Genomic DNA, 8,656 nt, shown 5'->3' on the forward strand with positions numbered 1-8,656 from the left:
TTACACTACTTAATTAGTTAATACATTAATTAAATTTAGATCACATTTGTGAAATTCTACTTTTCCGTGTCTGTTGGATACTAAAGGGGTCTGATCTCCATCACTTTTGAACCATGCCTTCAGGGTCTTTTTGGAGAAGAGAAAACAGATTTTTAGATATAGTCAATTCCTGTTCAAAGTCATTCAAAGTAGTTTTCTCTGTTGAAACAATTATCCAATGGATTCAGGGATTGAAGCCTCTATGAATCCCAGCGTCTCTGAATATTTCACTCACCCTCTCCCACCATCAATTTATTTCTAGTTCCATGTTCCTCAGGATTACCAATGGGTCAATTGAGATAAGGAAGTATGATCTCACTAAAAACTGGACTTCCCTAGTGATAAGTTTGGTTAAAAAGGCTCAATGTTGAATTAAGGTACTCACCCTCCATTGCTGAGTCTTCATTGAAAGAGTCTTTGGAAAACCTAGCAAGGAAGTCAGGAATGATAATCCTCAGCACAGAACCTTCTGCTTCCTTTTTGTTCTATTGCAATACAAGTAAGGTCTTTGATTTCATAGCTGCTCTAGTTCTGAGAGTTGACATTGTTATTAATACTTTAACTCAACATTTCTCTCTAACATTAGGATAGAGATTATCAACTCTTAATCTCACTGTAACTGCTCATTGATGGGATAAGAGTCTTATTATTAGCAGATAGTTTCCAGAGACTTTATTAGAAACACAGAGAGTCTGCCTGAGGTTTTATCTCTTTAGAGATTCAAGCCCTTCTGGGAATAAATCATTGTTATTTTTACCATGTTCCAGAAGTAACCTTCCCTTCATGACCCAAAAGCTTCAACAGGGAACTTTATTAGCCCCTTGACTGTTTAGTAGGTTTCCTCATGGAATAATATTTTTCTCATATTCTCTCAAGTTTTAGAGTTGAAAGTAAAACAGATCAGATACTTAGAAACCAGAAGACTGAATTTGTAACTAGCTAGGTCCTAGAAACATGGTATTTTTGAAGACTTTAAAATTATGGAAAGAAGACAAAAAAAGTCCTAATTTTCTTTTTTGGGGGAAAAATTAAACTGAGGAAAATGGAAGCATCTAGTATACTATTTTGTTTATGATCCTTCATAAATTTGAAGTCAGTGTAAATTTCAATAAATAAACCATTCATTATTTCTTAGTTTGCTTTTAAATTGTTCATTATTTACTAACTTTTTATTTCATTGATATAAGGAGCTTCCAGTGGAATAACAACTTTTATCACTATAGAAAAGAAATTCCTATTCAATCTTCCTAGCTGGATCTCTATTTCCTGACTCTATGCCCCACTAAATGGAGATAGCCCATTGTAGAGAACTTTAAGCCCTCAACATACTGTCCTCTTTCTATGTTGAAGAGCAGAAGTGTCAAACATGCAACTTTTAACACCCTAGTGCACAGGAACCAGAATAAAATATAATTGGGATGGACCACCTAGGTCACTCAGTGAATTGTGAACCAGGCCCAGAGAGGGGAGATCCTCAGTTCAAATTTGGCCCCAGACACTCTCTAGATGTATGACCCTGGACAAATCACTTAACTTCCATTGCCTAGCCCTTACCACTCTCTTACCTTGGAACAAATACACAGTATTGATTCTGAGATGGAAAATAAGGGTTTATAACTTTAATTAGGAAATATGTCACAAAAATAAAAATCCAGTTGAAAATAGGTAATCTCAATATAAATTTTTCAAGTCAATATGCTCCCCAAAGGCATCCTTACAAATAGTTTAGTGGTCCCCATTTCTATCTGGAGGATACCACTACTATATAGGGCAACCACTCTTTCTTTTTGAATAACCAAAATTTTATTTTCCAAAATTCATTCTGAAAAATGAAACTTATTTTTATAAACAGATTTTGTCAATTACCTGTAATAACAATTTCCAACTTTTCTGAAGTTATATAAGCAAACAGTCTCTCTAGCTCTCTTCTCTACCCTTCCCAGAGATGGTAAGCAATTTGATCTGGGCTATACATGTATTATCCTACAAAACATATTCCCATATTGTTCATTTTTGTAAGAGAATAATCATATAAAACCAAAACCCCAAAATGAAACCCCAAATAAGCTAAAGTAAAAAAGAGCATACTTTGATCTGCATTCTAACTTCAACAGTTCTTTCCCTGGAGGTGGAGAGCATTCTTTATCATTACTTCCTCAGATTTTTCCTGGATTATTGTATTTCTGAGAGTAGCTAAGTCTTTCACAGTTGATCATTGTACAATATTTTTTGTTACTGTGTATAATGTTCTCATGGTTTTGCTTATTTCACTCTGAATCATTTCATTCAGTTAGTCATTCCTTACAGCATAATAGTATTCCATCACTATCATATATCACAATTTTTTCCACCCTTCTTCAATTGATGACTGTCCTCCCAGTTTCAAGATCTTTGCCACCACACACACACACACACACACACACACACACACACACACACACACACACACACTCATACACACACAAAGCTGGTACAATATTTTTGTGTAAGTCCTTTCCTCTTTATTTTTATCTCTTTGGGATATAGACCTAATAAATGGTATTACTGGATCAAATAACCCCATCAATATTGCAATGGTTTCCCAATTTTGCCACCATCCCCTCCAACATTTATGATTTTCCTCTATTGTCCTATTAGCCAATCTGAAAGGTTTGAAATGGTATGTCAGAGATGGTTTCATTTGGATTTTTATAATTAAGAGTAATTTGGAACATATTTTCATATAATTAGTACTATTCAATTGCTTTGATCATTTGTCAAGTAGGGAATGACTTGTGTTACAAGGGAATCACTTTAAAAGACTGATATATATTAATTTAAGGTCGCCAAGGAATCAGCAATGTAATTCCTAAATGAAAACTTAAGTCAGCCGTCAATCTTTTATGGAGTTTAATTACAATAGGAGGAAGTAATTAGAGATAGAGAGAGAGAAAAGGGAGAGAAGGAAATAGGGCTTAAATACCCCTTCTGTTTAGGCTGGGCCAAAAGGCCCAAGCCCTTAGATAGCTGGGGCAAAGAAAAGAGATCAGTCCCTATTACTCACGTGACCAAAATGGAGAAACAGTCTCAGAGGCCCCCACCTTCAGCTTCCTTCAGCGCAAGCTTCTCAGAGCCCACACGAACCACACCGACCAACTACTCAACCCCCTCCTCCCGTCTTCAGACCCTCCTATCTTTCAGGAAACCATCCAAGTTCCTCCCCTCAGTTCTCCCATCTACCAATCACTGTTCATCAATTTCCCTGTGCCAATGGAGGCTCTAGCTTAACCCAGGACCACCCAGAGGTTTCTGGCTTTTGCACATGTCTGTTGAAGGTCATATTTTCAAATGATTAAATCTTTGCTCCTTTGCTACAGCCCTTTCTAAATCCTGTTAACCTGAGTAGGGTAGAGATTGGAATAATTAAATTTTGATCTAGGCTGCAGCCCTTACTCAATCCTGTTAGGACTGAATAGGGTGGAGATTTATTCCAAGTATCTCCATTGTATCAATTCTAAAATCAATCATGACTCAAAGAAATTCCTGTTCTATGCTTAAGCATAGGTCAAAGTCCTTTCCATTGTTCAGCAAAAGGTTTCTGTCCTAAAGTAATCTTAAGAAGGGAAGAGAAGGAACCTCCCATGCCAATGGGATTCACATTCCAAAAGTCAAGACCCACTATCAATAGGAAATTTTTCAAGTATGAAATTTCCCAATGGTGAAATTTCCAACATTTATAAGTCTAAGAAATTTTGAGGTTTACACTTGTATTCCTATAAATTTGAGAAATGAGATCTTTGTAAGAAAAATTCATTATAATTTTCCCCCAGACAGTTGTTTCTCTTTTAATCTTGGTTGCATTGATTTTGTTTGTACAAAACTTTTTTAATTTAATATATTCAGAATTATTCATTTTATATCATATAATGTTCTCTATATCTTACTTGGTTATAAGTTCTTTCCTTCTCCATAAATCTGAGAGGTAAACTATTCTATGTTCCCCTAATTTACTTATTATATCACCCTTTATCTCTAAATCATACACTTATTATGAACTTATCTTGGTATACTGTATGAGATATTGTTCTATACCTAGTTTCTGCCAACCATTTTCTAGTTTTCCCAGTAGGTTTTGCCAAATAATGAATTGGCTTCATCGGACACTAAATTATTAGGTCTTTTACTGATAACTTATTCCATTGATCCATGAATTTATTTCTTAGCCAGTACCAGATTATTTTGATGAGTGCTACTTTCTCTTTCTCATACAGTTTGAGATCTGGTAATATTAGGCTACTGCCTTTCACATTTTTTTTCATTAATTCCTTTGATAATACTTGACCTTTTGTTCTTACAGATGAATTTTGTTATTATTTTTTTCTATTGGTGTAAAACAATTTTTCAGTAACTTTACTGGTATGGCACTGAAAAGAATACTAATTTACATTAAATTAGCATTTTTATTATATCAGCTGACCATACTCATGAGTAGTTAATGTTTTCCAAATATTTAGATAGGACTTTATTTGTGCGAAAAAGTATTTTGTGTATGTGTTTACATTACTTTGACATTTGTCTTGGCAGGTAGATTCCCAAATATTTTCTATTATCTAGAGTTACTATGAATGGAATTTTTCTTTCTATCTCTTGCTACACTTTGTGGGTAATATATAGAAATGCTAATAATTTATGTGGATTTATTTTGTATTCTGCAAGTTTTCTAAAGTTTCTAATTATTTCAACTAGTTTTTTAGTTGATTCTCTAGGATTCTCTAAGAATATCAGCATATCATCTTTAAAGAGTTATGGCAATCGCTCTTGATATGGCTCTTTCCAATTGGACCTCCAGTTCTTAACATGGGTACATGCTGATTGGTGACAGCTCTCTATATTGTTCCTAATACCAGAACAGACAATTGTGTTTCCTTGCCACTGTTCTCATGAATATCCCCTTAAACCCTGCTTTCTAATAATTGCTTCAATTACATTTTCTTTATTGCTAAATTAGTTTTCATTTTTGTTGCTTGTGATTTGGTTTTCTTCTCTTTTTTTTAAATCCCATAAAACAATGTAGGTTGAAAATATCTTAGGGCAATTTTTACAATGTCCAAAGACCTTTTTAAAGTCCAATGTCCTTTTTAACCATGTGGCTAGGTAGCTGACCTGATTGTAGGCAGAAATGGAGAAGGAGGCTCCACACCTCACGGAAAACAATGTCAGCTCCAAGCCTGAGCAGCGGGAGCAGGAGCTGCTCTCCCAGTGCCATAGGACCCCCTCGGCCAGGCCACATGGCTGCATGCAGGGTAAATGTAAAGCATTGAAGCTGAATTTTGCAAATCTACCTTTCAAATCTACCACATGGTTTACCCTGAACCCTTCAGGAGTCCAAAACCCACTAATAGAGAGACTGAGAACACCCAACATTGAATCATCAGGAAAACTGAATATGTCCCCTGAACAGCACTGGAATTTCACTGCAGGGGACTTGAAAGACCTTTGAGAAATTGGATGAGGAGCTTATGGTTCTGTCAACAAAATGGTCCACAAACCAAGTGGGCAAATAATGTCAATTAAAAGAATTCGGTCTACAGTGGATGTAAAAGAGCAAAAACAGCTACTTATGGACTTGGATGTGGTGATGTGGAGTAGAGATTGCCTGTATATTGTTCAGTTTTATGGAGCACTCTTCAGAGAGGGTGACTGTTGGATCTCTATGGAACTCATATCTACCTCGTTTGACAAGTTTTACAAATATGTATATAGTGTATTAGATGATGTTATTCCAGAAGAAATTTTAGGCAAAGTCACTTTAGCAACTGTGAAAGCACTAAACCATATAAAAGAAAACTTGAAAATTATTCACAGAGACATCAAACCTTCTAATATTCTGCTGTATAGAAGTGACAATATTAAACTTTGTGATTTTGGTATTAGTGGACAACTTGTGGACTCCACTGACAAAACAAGAGATTCTGGGTGCAGGCCAAACATGGCACCTGAAAGGATAGACCCAAGTGCATTGAGGCAAAGATACTATATCTGTTCTGATGTATGGAGTCTGGGGATCACACTGCCTTACAAAGGATGAATCCAAAGGCCAAAGAATAAAGAACTTCTGAAACATCCCTTTATTTTGATGTATGAAGAATACACAGTGGAGGTTGCATGCTACATTTGTAAAATCCTGGATCAAATGCCAGCAACTCCCACCTCTCCCATGTATGTTGATTGATATTGTTGCTACGTGAAACTCTAGGAAAAGGGCTAAGAGGAAGCAAGATGTAAATAATTTTTATCCATCACAGTGTTTTTAATGCTTGCCCAGACACCATGTGCTATAAGATTGGTGTTTGTTCCCATTATGTCTGTATACTCTTGTCACATAGGAAGTGCATCCCTATAATATCTGATTGATCATACAGTGTTAGTGTTGGTCAGAGAGACCTCATCCTTCTCTTTTGTGATGAACAGATTCATGATATGTGGAAGTCAGTATAATTGATTTATTGACAGTGATTGGATTGCATTTTAAATGACTCAAAACTTGGAGATGCAGCTACTAGAATGGTGTTCTCAAGTTCCCACATGTTTTAAGAAGGAGGTAATATAGTGCCATATGCAAATGTAGAGGTGTAGGACTGAATGAGAAGAACTGACAAGGCCAATGAGACATAGCGCTTTCGGAAGTTGAACAACAAAAGAGGAATTTACATTCTTCACTAAGTGTAATAGTTTCCTGATTTGATATTCTGTTGTTTTATAGTCACGGTGTATGTTCTGGGGATAGTGTGCTCAACTGAATTTTCTGTTCATGAAATATATTAAATTAGAGTGACTGTCTTTACCAAAAACAATGTTGCATTGAAAGGGAAGAACATTAAAACCTTGAGACAGGATAGAATGTGTTCTTTTCCCCCTTTCCCAATATAACCTTTCTTCAATGGGAAAATCCAGGAACCTGCCACTTGTCAGAGAAGGTGCTGACCCAAAGAATCTTTGATTTATTATAATTCAGTGTGCTGCCAAAATGATGTTCCACCTACCACAAACCCCCAGAACTCTGAAAGAATAGAAAATATTATAAAGGACAAAGTTGAAGATATTGACAGTGGAGGCAGTTGGAGGGGGGAGTGGAGTTGGAGAGTGACATTTGCTCTCAAGGTCATTCTTTCTTTGCCCTCAGATTGGAAGGAGTGCTCTCTCCCTATCTCTGTATAGAACCTCTATTTCTGGATTTTTCCAAACTATGTGCTCTACCTGGATTCCTGTGATTGTGTCATCAAACAAAGGGATTTAAGGGGAGTGGTTTAAACTTAAGGCTGGTTATTAGGGGTGCTAGCCTGAAGAGATAGGCCTAACCAGGTCTGAAGGTCAAAATCTTTTCTTCCTCTTGCTATCTACTACTAAGATTTTGAATTTAAGAAAGCTAGCATAGATTAGCATAGAGAGGAATAAAAGAAACCATCCACCAGTCTGTGAGGCCTGGCCTCAGCTCAAAAGGTGAGAGAGACTCAAACCCAATCTCTGGCAAAGTATAGGAAAATCCCTATTCCCTTTACCTTGATACCTTTCCAGTCTGAACTTGTTATTAAATTCATCTACAATCAATTAAACATAGTCAGATATCTTTGTAAGGGTGAGGGGATCCTGTAGGGAGTAAGGAATTTTTAGGGGAGAAGGTGCACTATAACCTCAAGTACCCTACATCTTGAAGTACTCATTTATGCCTCTCCCCCATTTCACACCCGGTATATCATCTGTAAGAGTATTTTCTTACAATGGAAATATGTATTATATAATAATCTATGTACAGCCTATTAAAAACAACATTAGTTCCTTCTTGCCTTTCCAAGACACTTCTTTTCATGCATTCTCTTAGTCACTTACACTCCTCTGATGCTGTATCTCTTGACTCTGTCTTTGCAATGACTGTTCACCATGTGCAGAATCATGTCCTCCCTCATGTAACTTAGTTTCCCTGACTATGCTGAAAAATTACATCAGAACTTACCTTTGCCAGAAAATCTTTCTTGGTTCTATAAGCTGATAGTGCTTTGTACTTTAAGATTATCTTCCATCTATTTTTTTTGTGTAAGTGTGTGTGTATTGCAGATATCACAATATATATATATATTTTTTTTCTTCTTGCTTGAGCATTTTCTCCTTAACTTGGAAGCTACAGAACTTAACAATGGTGTTCCTATGCATTTTCATCTTTAGGCCTCTTTGAGGTGGTCATCAGTATATTCTTCCAATTTCTATTTTACCTTCTGTTTCTAGAATTTGAGCAGTTTTCCTCAATGATTTCTTGGAGTATGGTGTCTAAATTCTCTTTTTTTACTGTAATTTCCAGGAATCCAGCTATTCCTATATAGCGTCTCCTTGTTCTGTTTTTCATGTCAGTTATTTTTGTGACAAGCTATTTCATATTCTTTTCTATTATCTCATTATATTGATTTTCCTTAATCATTTCTTGTTGTCTTAGGAAGTCATTATCTTCTCCTTGTCCAATTCTATAATAAATTATTTTCTTCTGTGAGTTTCTGTATCTCTTTCCATTTTGGTGGACTTTCATGATTTCCTTAATTTTTTCATATTGCTTTTAATTTTTTCTAATTTTTCCTCAGCCTCTTTCATT

The 8,656-nt window shown here is 35.8% G+C and overlaps 1 pseudogene; it reads left to right on the plus strand.

The window, feature by feature from the left end:
- Nucleotides 1-5,510: 5,510 nt before the first annotated feature.
- On the plus strand, nt 5,511-6,334 carry LOC100616674 (dual specificity mitogen-activated protein kinase kinase 4-like; annotated as a pseudogene).
- Nucleotides 6,335-8,656: the final 2,322 nt, after the last annotated feature.

Source organism: Monodelphis domestica, chromosome 4 (assembly GCF_027887165.1).
Source record: "Monodelphis domestica isolate mMonDom1 chromosome 4, mMonDom1.pri, whole genome shotgun sequence".
Classification (NCBI taxonomy): Eukaryota; Metazoa; Chordata; class Mammalia; order Didelphimorphia; family Didelphidae; genus Monodelphis; species Monodelphis domestica.